An 11114-nucleotide genomic window follows, 5' to 3' on the forward strand; every position below is an offset into this window, starting at 1 on the left:
TGTGGTGACAAGCTTTGTCTCTTGGGCTTTCACCTTAGTCTCCAACTAGGACACCAGTTGTTCTTCTTGGCTCCATGCAAGGTTTTCCTAAATGTTCACTTCCACTGTCTTTATCAGTTCCAGTCAACATGTAGCAGGAGATCTACAAGCTCGTCATTGTAGCTTTTGCGAGGACTGAACATCTATTACGTTTAAAAATTACCCAGAATCCTGATTCTAAACACACAAATAATCTTATTATATATACAAAAAAACACAAAGAAGAAAAAAACCAGTGTCAAACTAAGAACCGCTGCTGGATAGATGGTCATGTGCATATGTGTTTTATTAAATATTTGGATCATTGCAATCATTTTTGTGTACATTATGTCTATGTCTAAAACACACCATAGATAACCAAAAATAATTTTTTTAAAAAATATTGTAGGCAGAGAAGCTTTTATTACTGTGAACAAATTCACAATCTTCCAAAAGCCTTTGGATATTTCTTTCTATACGTGTATCCTTGGTGCTTAATATTTGTTGAATTCACAGAGCTGAAAACTGAAATGAACCAAAACCTTTCCTGACCAGGCGATTATTTTTAACTAGGGCAGTGAATGACCTAATGTCTCTCCTGGCCAGCTCACCAGAAATGGAATTTAGTTGGTCACTGTGGTACTGCTCTTTCCTGGCTTTCTGTAATGTATTCCTAAATGAGATAAAAAGGCAGGTCAACCTGTGACATGGTGTCAAGCATGTGTTTATGCTCCGCTGTGTGTTTTTCTGTCTGATTACTCGAGTGCTGTTATAAAACGTGGATGTGTCCTTTACACAGAATACGCTGAAATGGTGAGCATACCCCAGCCCCTCGCAGACTCTAACATGATCCAGCACAGGTAAGCCCATTAACACGGGGAAAAGGTCACTTTGAGAAGTGGAAATCAAATACAAGGGATTTGGGCAGGGCCATTAAGCCACTGGGGCTATTAGTATTCATACTACACAATTTAATGGAAAATATGAGCCCTACAGAGGGACTGCAGTATTAAATCTGATGAGAACTGATTTGACCAACCTATGACATCTGTGTTTCCCAACACCCTTTCTTCTTTTATATGTATTAATATTAATGATTATATTCTTTTCCCCCCTTTTTTTTTCCATTTGAAGTCACAATGTTGTCGGATTGCAAGGTTTTGTGACTCACCCACCTGACAGCACTGTGATTGGCAAAGGTGTGATTAATAGTCAAGCAGGGGAGCTACAATTGCTAGCCATGCAGAGCAATATCAGTGAAGCAAATGGTAATTGAATGTCTCAATATACTTAAAATGATAACCGTATACTGATAAAACTTTAAAAGTAAAGCTTCAAATGCCAGTCTACAACAAAACTTCTTGCTGTTCTGGATTAAAGTCAGTATACTTGTGAGGCTATGTGGTTGAATATGTTGCCTCTAGAACAGTTTACTTTTACAGGCATTTGGATGCCTTGTCAGTTCCAATTTATTATCGATTCCAACATGCAGAGGTCAAAAGATGCATTACATTAACATTAGAGGCTATTGTAATAATACAATAATATTTTTGTTCTACTGTGAGCATTATAAAAGTTAAGGTGTCTCGCATGTGTCATTGAGACTTATTTGTTCATTTTTAGATGTGCCAGTTGCCACTCCTGACAGATCTCCACCCAATGGTATCATTAACCGCCCCTATCTCTTCCAAATCCCACCCCTCCACCCTACAGTTACCCCCGTCCCCCTAGTGCACCCCACCTTCCGCTCCATCTGTCGGCCAATAACCTGCTGGAGCCCGCCATGCCGTTAGCGCACCTGTGCCTGCCACCTCAAATAGAGCCGTTTGACGCATGCAGGCGGCATGCAACCACACACAACATACACAGCCTATACTTTCAGAGAATATTTATACACAAACTACTGACGTGGAGGCTGAAGGGTGAAGCAATGTTGTCAGAACAGGACTTTGCTCACTTCCTGAGCCATTGCATGCTAGTTCAACGGTGAGAAAGTACTTCATTACTGCCAACAAAACTTGTTTCCTTTTCATGTTTCTCTTCAATGTACTTGCTTCATGGGCTGTGACTATAAGAACACAATGGGATGGCCTAAGGCCACAACCCTACTGTGCCATTATCTTACGTGGACCATACTTTCATCCACACATGCCACAGGGAATGGGCTACCTTTTTCCCCATTAGTTAGAAAATAATGGCTGTGGTCTGCAGAGGTTTGCCATCCATCCCCTTGCTCATCACCCATGCCCCACCACTCCCAGCTCCATTCCAAATGTTATAGCATCACTTTGCATCTTCTTGAGTTATTTCTTAACTTTTAAACTAAAAAATAAATACAATTTTAAAAAAAAGAAATACTGTCATCTTATGTATAAAAGAAAAAAGTCAAGCAGTGGACTAAGTGAGAGAAATATTTCTACAGTTTAACAGTAATTATTCCACTTACTACAATCCCCCTTTATCAGCGTAGTTGAAATATGTGAGGTTTGTTTAAAATGTTCCTATAGGTGTCCTGATGATTGAATGTACAAAAAAAAAAGGTGCAGCTGTGCACCAGGATTTGAACTCACTTGTACCTCCACTTAATGCATCCCAACTGATCTTGAATGGCACTTTTCCAAAAAAACACCTGCTACTTCAGTTAGGGCAGCAGCGTGCCGCTCAAACATCTGCCAGACAGCTCTAATGTGACTAATTTTCTGAAAGACTCACTAGATGAAAGGACTGCACTCAAAAAAGAATTTAAAATTAATCATGGGAACTGTTAGATGCTAAAGTTCCTCATACAAACATAAATAACTTGTATCAATACGTTTAAGCTTTAAATTAGAGTGATCATGGATTATAAATAAATGCATGTCTAATGGGCAAACAGTTTTATTTTTATTTATTATTACAGGATTAGCAATATGACATTTGCATTAAGAGCAGGATTCTTCTGAAATCACAGATCACACTGGGTGGTATTTAACTCAGTGGGAAACTAAGCAAACGGTTGAAAGATATGCTTTTGGTAATACATGTGAACCACATATCAAAAGCCAAGATTTCAGATGAGCTGATAAGCAACACAAATTTCAGACACTCACTTCTTGTTGTCAGAGAAAAAAAATAAAAGATCAAGACCATTTAGATGGTGAGATAAATGTTTAATGAATCATGTCAATCAAAAAAAAAAAAAAAAATCTACAAATCCACACATTTTGTAGTTTGTTTGAAATTTAGCATCTATGTTTCTAGGATGAGGTGTACTTTTCCAATTCTATCACTCTGTCTTTGTATAAGGGACAAAAATAGCCACAATTAGTCAGCAATAGTCAAACATGAATAATTGATTTTCATTTGGAATTCAGATTAGCCAGCTTACTCCCAACGTGGAGGCCTCGGCTGAACAAAAAGCTTGTCAGGGCAAAGATTTATGTTTAAGTAATACTACTGAAAGACCTCAAACAACTCCAGTGGGGAGTGATAGTACAACTCCATATCAGTGCAGCAAGAAAACCTTCCATACCACTTGGCAAGTTGCAGTATTTCCAATAATCAAAAAGAAGTGCTTTTTAAAGCACTGAGACCTCGTATTTTGAAGAGGCATCAGTCCAGGAAAGCTATATAAACAGACGTTTATCTTCATACTTGCCAATTCAACCAGGATTAGTCTTTGTAGACCAAACAGAGTTGCCAAATGGTGCTGGAGAAATTCTATTCCTCAAACCTTTTGCCCGAGTTAATATAAAGCCCCAAGGTTTATTCTGCCAGGAGACAGTAAGCATCAGATAAAGATATTTAAAGTTATTTTCTGACAGTTCCACAACACAGTCATTCATTTCATCTAACAATATTTCAAACATGTATGCCTGCAGGGAGTACATGCACATCTTTATATCCAAAAACGACACCTACAGCATACCAATAAAGATATAACTATTATTCATGCATTGCATATAAGGTGATCCACATGTTAAGAACCCATCTTTGCAAGGCAGATTTAAAAGTGTTTGAAATGCAAAGAAAAGTCTGAGGAGCTGACAGTATTCGTCATACTCCGTACATTTGACTGAATGTCAAAAATGACAAGTGTATTTAGGTTCTGTGTTATTTTGTTTTCCAGAATCTTAGGCATCACCTTCTAGGATTATACTATCCAGTTTTCCCTTAAATTCAATGCGGTCAGGCCTAATTTCTATTTGCTTTTTTGTTAACAAGGTGAACATGCTTTGTGAAATCTAGAGAAATTGCTTATTGTGACTAAATGTGTTCATTTATTCATTCAAGGTAGATGGACTAAAGCCAATCCCAGCCACTATTGTGCAGGGAACAGGGTACACCCTGGACATGCACCAGTCCATCTCTAAGTCACAATGAGACCACCGAGACAACCATGGATGTGTTCGTTCCAAGTGTCAATTTAGAATCATTGATTAATCTAGCATGCATTTTTATTTAAATGAATGAAGAAGCAGGACTAACGGACGACCCAAACAATCAGAAGGAGAACATGCAAGCTCCATTTTGTTATGACTTGTTACATTTTATTTTTTACTTTTCATGAAGCACTTCATGATTTTTTTTAATCTAAAAAGTACTATCAAGATAAATTTTACTTGCTTACACGTTAAAGTACAAGGTGAAAGTAACTTTAAATTCTTGCTGGTACTGTTGCCAAACCCTTCCTCTCTGACTCCATGCATTTTTAAAAGAGCCAAATCAAAGCTCGGACAAATGAAATTCATTTCAATATTTTACCGTAGGCTACCTGCCAGCTTGAGATGGAAACTAAAAACACTTTACAATATGCTAAACTGTTCATTTTAATTGAAACACTGATAAACATCCAGAATATGAGTCTCTCAGAACAGAACATGAGGTCATGAGCAAAACCTCCAAAATACTACCCTTCATCTCAGGAGGTCTGTGAACGTCCCAGAGCAGCAAATCAAACGCACCAATCCTCATAGCAACTATCGAGTTTCAGTAGTTGTTGCACGTGTGCAGTGAAATCTCTGGTGCTCTGAGAGGCAGGTTTTTTCTTTTTTTTTCTTTAGCTCTTCTGTCTCATTAGGATGAAAAAAGAATCATGAAACAACTTCTTACTCTCCTATTTACTTGAATTGGGGTAATTTACAAAGGAGTAAAGACATTAAACGTGTTGTTGGAAGGCTGGGTGCAGAGCAGAGCACTGGGTAGGAAAATGGGGGGTGAAGCAATCCAACAGCTTGAAGGAAGAAGGTGCATTTCCATTACACCTAGAATTGTGCAGAATAAATATTGCTATAATTACCCACCAATGGAAACACCTACATTTTGAAAAAAGTCTCAGATAAAAGTTTTTATGCTCTCATGAGGTGGTTTTTCAGACGTTTTGACATAGAAACATATTGTAAAGTGTAATGGAAACACTTTCTTTTGCATTTACGTGTCCCCGGACGTGATGTGGGGGGGTCATGACCAGTTCGTTTCTGGTAAAGATGTCAGGGGGTGGAACAAACAACAGCAAATTACAGAGTTTTAGGAATGAAAATGAGGGAGAAACGCTTCTAAAAGCCGTAACAAATTCTCCACGGCAAGTAAAAAAATCCAAAATAACGCTACGTGGCTACCTTGCATAAGCCTCAGTTCTCACAAAATCTCATGAGAGGAATGAGATTTTACGAGACTTGAGGCTAATGAGCTAAACAGTGTTCAATGGAAACATCTGCAACCTGCAATTGTTTGTCAAAGCTTACAAATATAATTTATTTTGCGAAAAAATGTAAAGGAAACACAACTAGAGGGAGAAAGGCCTTCGTCCATGCTTGACAGTCTAGCATGGACTAATACAGCACTGATAGTTCAGAATGAGTTCAAAGGAGTATTCAAACAAATAAAGTAGCTTTCAAGACTGCGTACTCTTCGCAGATTTTTTTTCTTACCCAGAGTGTGGTTGTGGACTGGTTCTGAATGAGGTCTTACAGTAAAAGCAGGAAGCCACTGTCTTGTCTTCCTGGTACGGTGTACCGTCACTCGATCTTTTAGTGGTGTGCAGTACTGGACTGTACTGGCTTACTTTCACCCCTGTTTGCGTGTTGAAAGTCACAGCCAAGATTCTGTCGGGCAGCCCTCTTGATTGGTAATATTGCTAACTGCAACACCACCATCATCATCCGCCTAATAGCATGCTGCTGGTTGTGAAAAGGCGTATTTATAAAGGCTTTACTATAATGGTAATATTTCTGTTTTATTTTTTTTCTTCCAAATTTAACAAGATGACCTCTTAGCAGCAGTTGTCAGCATTCATGCCTCTGCTGAGCTTACTCGCAGAACCAACAAATTTTCACTCAATTTGATAAGACAGTAATACTGAGGAAATAACCTTGCCAGGTTACGCCTGTGTGCTATCACTGATCGTCCACAACAGCAAACAAGGAAAATGGAGACAACAGGATGGAACCAGGAGATTTTCCATCTCGTGTCCTTTTAATAGAGAAATAGTACTTTTCACTCTTTGCCATCCTCAGTGCAAAGCTTTCTCTTGCTTTTACAATTTAATAACTCCCTCTATTCCTTATCGCAGAGGAATTTTTTAAATTTTTTTTAAGGGCTTGTCAGATAAAGGCCATGGTTGTCACCAAGCTTCTTTTGCTTCTGCGAGACCGTCTGTTTACTTTTTCACTCATCTTTTTCTCCTGTCAGGGAAAGGCAATGCAAACACTTTGTGCAGAAACCTCCTGGGTATTTTCCTTGCTCATCTGTGTACAAAATTTACTCTGTTGTTCCCTTTCACCCACTTTGTGTAGTTAAGTGCTCATTGATATTCCATTGGTCACATGAACATGAAGACCAATAGACCTATTTCCCATCAAGATCCGTAAGTGGCCACTTGCAGATTGCTCCTGACACTGGCTGATGATAATTTAACAAAGCATGGCACTGATGAAAAGGTTTATGAGTTGGGACGAGTCCCCCTCCCCCTCATCCCCTTGCATTATGTCCACTGCTGATTGCATTTGACATCTTCGTTGTTTATTGTGTCACAACTACTTGGCATTATTTCAAACTCTCTTTAGAGCTGGATTATTGTAAAAATTTGTCGCAAGAGTGACACAGATCAAAATGTACCAACAGGATAAACACCCCTGAGAAATAAGGAAATTAATTAATTTAGTTCCTGCTTACAAATTGGATAATTTCAAACCGAAGGTATGGTTTGAAATGATAGTTTGAGAAAACTGCTCATTAGTGGGGTATTTGTTTATACAGAAGTTTAATATGTGGGCTTTGTGTATAAACAAAGTAGTTTCACTATATTATGTCCGGCAGTCACACGACAGTGAGTGTAAGGACAAGAAGTTGGTGAGGTGACACTTTTTCGTTTGTTTTATTGGCTGAAAAGTGGTGTTCAGCTGGTATTCTCTTGGCTAGTTGGCTGCATGAAAAAAGGGTTTGAGAAAAAAGGAGGTGCAGGGGAAAAAAAGAATTGTAGCTGAAGGACGGAGAAGGTGGCAGTGAACTTTTGGGAATAACCCGTGCCATTCTTTTCTGGGCGCTGCTACACACCTACACCTGCTGTATGAACTTGCTCCATCTACACGTATTGTTTGTTGGCAGGGAAGGAGGAAAAATAGCAGGTAAAGACCCACGTGGAAGTTTGCAACGGGCCGAACGTGCTGCGTGATGGAACTGCACGCATCGTCTCGCCACACCGAGGACACGTGACAACGGGAGATTATCTGGATCGCATCATCAGTGAGGAAAGGATTTTTTCTGGACAGATTGTGGCATTGGAACAATCCTTCGGCGGATCTTCAGCGCGCAAGAGGAAGCCTTATTTAGCTTGGAACCGACGTTGCACAGGCACAGGAGTGTGTGGGGCCCATGTGTTTGTTTAAACTGTTCGATTGTTATTTGAAATCACTCGTCAACTAAAGGGTGAGTGAACTGGTTGTCAAGTAATTGGTCATTTATTTTGTTTATGAAAAGAACAACCAATTGTTATTAAAGACGACCATTTTTCTTTTTTTTTTTTCCAAAGTGGTTGTCTGGTGTCATACTGTAGTCTATTAGCATAGTGGGTTTTCCATTACAGTAAAATCAGACTAATAAACTTGTAAATCTTATTGGTAGCTTCCTTACCTAAAAACAACCCCCTATCACCCCATCAGCTTGATTAAAGGGGTTAGTAACCTTTGATTTTGGTTAGAAGTCTGATGGGTGCTACACAAGCATGTTGACAAAGTTAGTGAAGGCAAAATAATTTTTTACAACTAAAAAGCTTTGAAGTCAATATTCACAATGAATGCACCACTTCTTCAATACAGCCTGAACCCTCTCAGACAAGCTTTCCGCCTAATTTTTCATCTTTAAGTGGTCTTCAGGAAAAGTTCTCCAGGCTTCAGGACAACGCTCTTCTCTGGACGTTGGCGGCCTTTTGTTTTGTTCTGTGTCAAGACGACCGCTACACTGCCTTAATAATGTTGGAGCCCCTGGGGAGGATTCATCACTCTGTCAGCCACTGATGCCACAGATTTCCAGTCCAGTTCTCATGTCATTTGGCATACGGCAGCCTTTTCTCCCCAATCCTCTTCTGTGTGGATGGCTTCTTGTCACCCTTCCATGGAGACCCTTTCTGATGAAGATTTAGAGAACAGTAGATGGATCCACTGAAGGGACAGTTGCATCTCTTAGGTCTTGTGTCAAATATTTTCTAGACTTTCACAAATTTTTTCAGAACATTACATGCAGGGCGCACTTTACACCCCGTTGAGATATGCCGAGTTTTCAACTAACAAGTATTTCAGTCACCATCACTAAAAATACCACTTTATTCCCTTTACACCATGTGATCTTTGGCATCGTTTATAGATGCGACTGAAATAATGGAAACAATATGTTGTAATTAAAGTGCCTGAAAATGATATACAGAATTGGTTTATTGCTAAGTTGTCTGTTTCCTTGGTGGTTCATCCTTAAAGTTATGAATTTTTTATGCTTGCATTTTCTAAATGTGGGCAGGTTAGAAGACTGGACAATAAAAACAATCGAAAAGTAGCATTAGGTCAAAGTAAAAGAATAGAGTCTTCTGAAACTACAGAGCTTTTTCTCAAGACAGCAAACCTACTTGGAAACAAAGAAATGATGTGCCTCAAAATGTTTACAATAATGTACAGCTTACTTGTAAAAGAGGTTACTATTCAGCCTGTTCAGATTGCTACAATTAATGCAAACTCTGCCACTCTGGGGTGCATTTAAGGCTAACAAGCTAACACTAATGATGTCATAAAGATTGCCTCAGCTGGTGCTAAAGACTACAAATGATCACAAAGCCTGCATTAAAAGCCAAGAGTCTGGAAATTTAATAGGATTACTGAAAATACAGAACCCAGTGTTTTGGGAGCTATCGACCATTACTTGTAAGTAGAAGAGTGAATACATCTGCCGCTTGCCCAATCAGTTTTGGCAGCTTTATTAAAAATGTCTCTTTTCAGTGTACAAGCATAAAGAATTGAATTCTAATTAACTGACAGCCAGATATTAACAGGGTACTTTCTCAGATTCACTACGTAAAAGCTCCTGGAGGACATGTTTTCCAATTTTTGCTTAGATACTGAGTGATTTGCAAGGAACCTTCCGTTAGATGTTGCCGACCTGAATCTCAAGCAAATCTACTTTAAAAAAAAAGAAAAAAAGAAAAGCCAGCCACCGTGTAAGTTAGAGTACACTTTGTCCCAGTTTACAGAATGCTGCTGAAGAGCTACAATATTTTAAAATCAAGAAAAAAAAATACTGGTAATGTCTGGGCAATCCCCAAACTCCTCACCTTCTCTGTCAATCAATACTCTCTTTCATCGGCAGGGGTTGAGCCATCATTAATAATAGCTGACACGCTCCTATAGTGGTAATAAACTGGGGGAATCTGGTATGTAATGGTACAGTAATGGCACCTGGGCAGGGTGTTACACACTCGACAGCTGCTGATGGATAAACCCTAGGTAAATGGATTTGAGCTCATCCAGGGGAGAGGAGCTGCTGCTCTTCAGCTCACTCTGTTTTTTGTGAACCACTGTGAAAAGGGCCTGAAGAAATGCTGAGGAAAGGAAGCGAGCATGTGGATGTGAGTTTTTCCAGATCAGACCATGGGGTGTCGACTGGTGTTATAGCTGGACATGTATATTTCACCCATTAGGAAGAAGAATCAGTGTGTGTTGGGGATGAACGAGAATGCACTTGGTTGGTGCAAACTGGGGCATGTTAAAGCAGTTGTCACTCTCCTATCCCTGTTGTCACCAGAAAGATTGATTTGCTGGTTGGTGTGCGATTTTATCTTCTCAAAACATAGACAAATGTGGGCACCTGAGGAATTGTTAAAAAGAACCAAACTTCTTCCATCACTCCAGAAACTAGACGAACACAGAATTATATGATTGATTTTTGGGGATGATGAGTTGTCACTTTAGACAGTGGGAATAGGATAAGAGAAAAAGTTGAGCAAAAGATGAGAGGTATTTTTTACTCCTCTAACTGACAAGCTTGAAATATGGTCTATTCTGGTTAACCAAAAGGAACACATACATTTCTACATTAGAAAGAATTCCCATTATTTCTCTCTGAGCCATGAAAATCAATTCTAAAATGATTGCTTTCAGTGACGATGGGGAGAGGGGGAGAGAAAATAGTTGATGTGCCTTTAACTGGTCCAATAGATAGAAATAGAGGTTGTTTTTTTCCCCCGTATTCTATTTTCTCATGAGACACTGTTGAAATGGGGAATGTCTAACTATTTCAGTTGTTATTTTTTTCCCCACTGTTCTTGTCTTCTTTCAATGCAGCTCTTGGTTTATTTCTCAATACAAGAGCCCAAATCTTAGAGCATTACATTTTTCTCTGCGTAACATTCTAGAGGTTTGTTTTGCTGCTTGATATTCTTTCAACACAGTTTTATTTTTTGCAGCATACGATAAACTTTGAGTGAAGCATTTACCAGTTGATAAGAAAAGAGTTCAAGTGTCAGTTAACAGTAACAGATAAAGAACTTTGTCAAATGGTTAAGAAATTAAATTCTTAATTACCCTCGACTTAAAAATAAAAATATTTGCATTCAAGCCAGATTTAAAGTTCTAAAC

The sequence above is a fragment of the Telmatherina bonti genome (genome assembly GCF_933228915.1).
Source record: "Telmatherina bonti genome assembly, chromosome: 18".
In the NCBI taxonomy this organism is placed as follows: Eukaryota; Metazoa; Chordata; class Actinopteri; order Atheriniformes; family Telmatherinidae; genus Telmatherina; species Telmatherina bonti.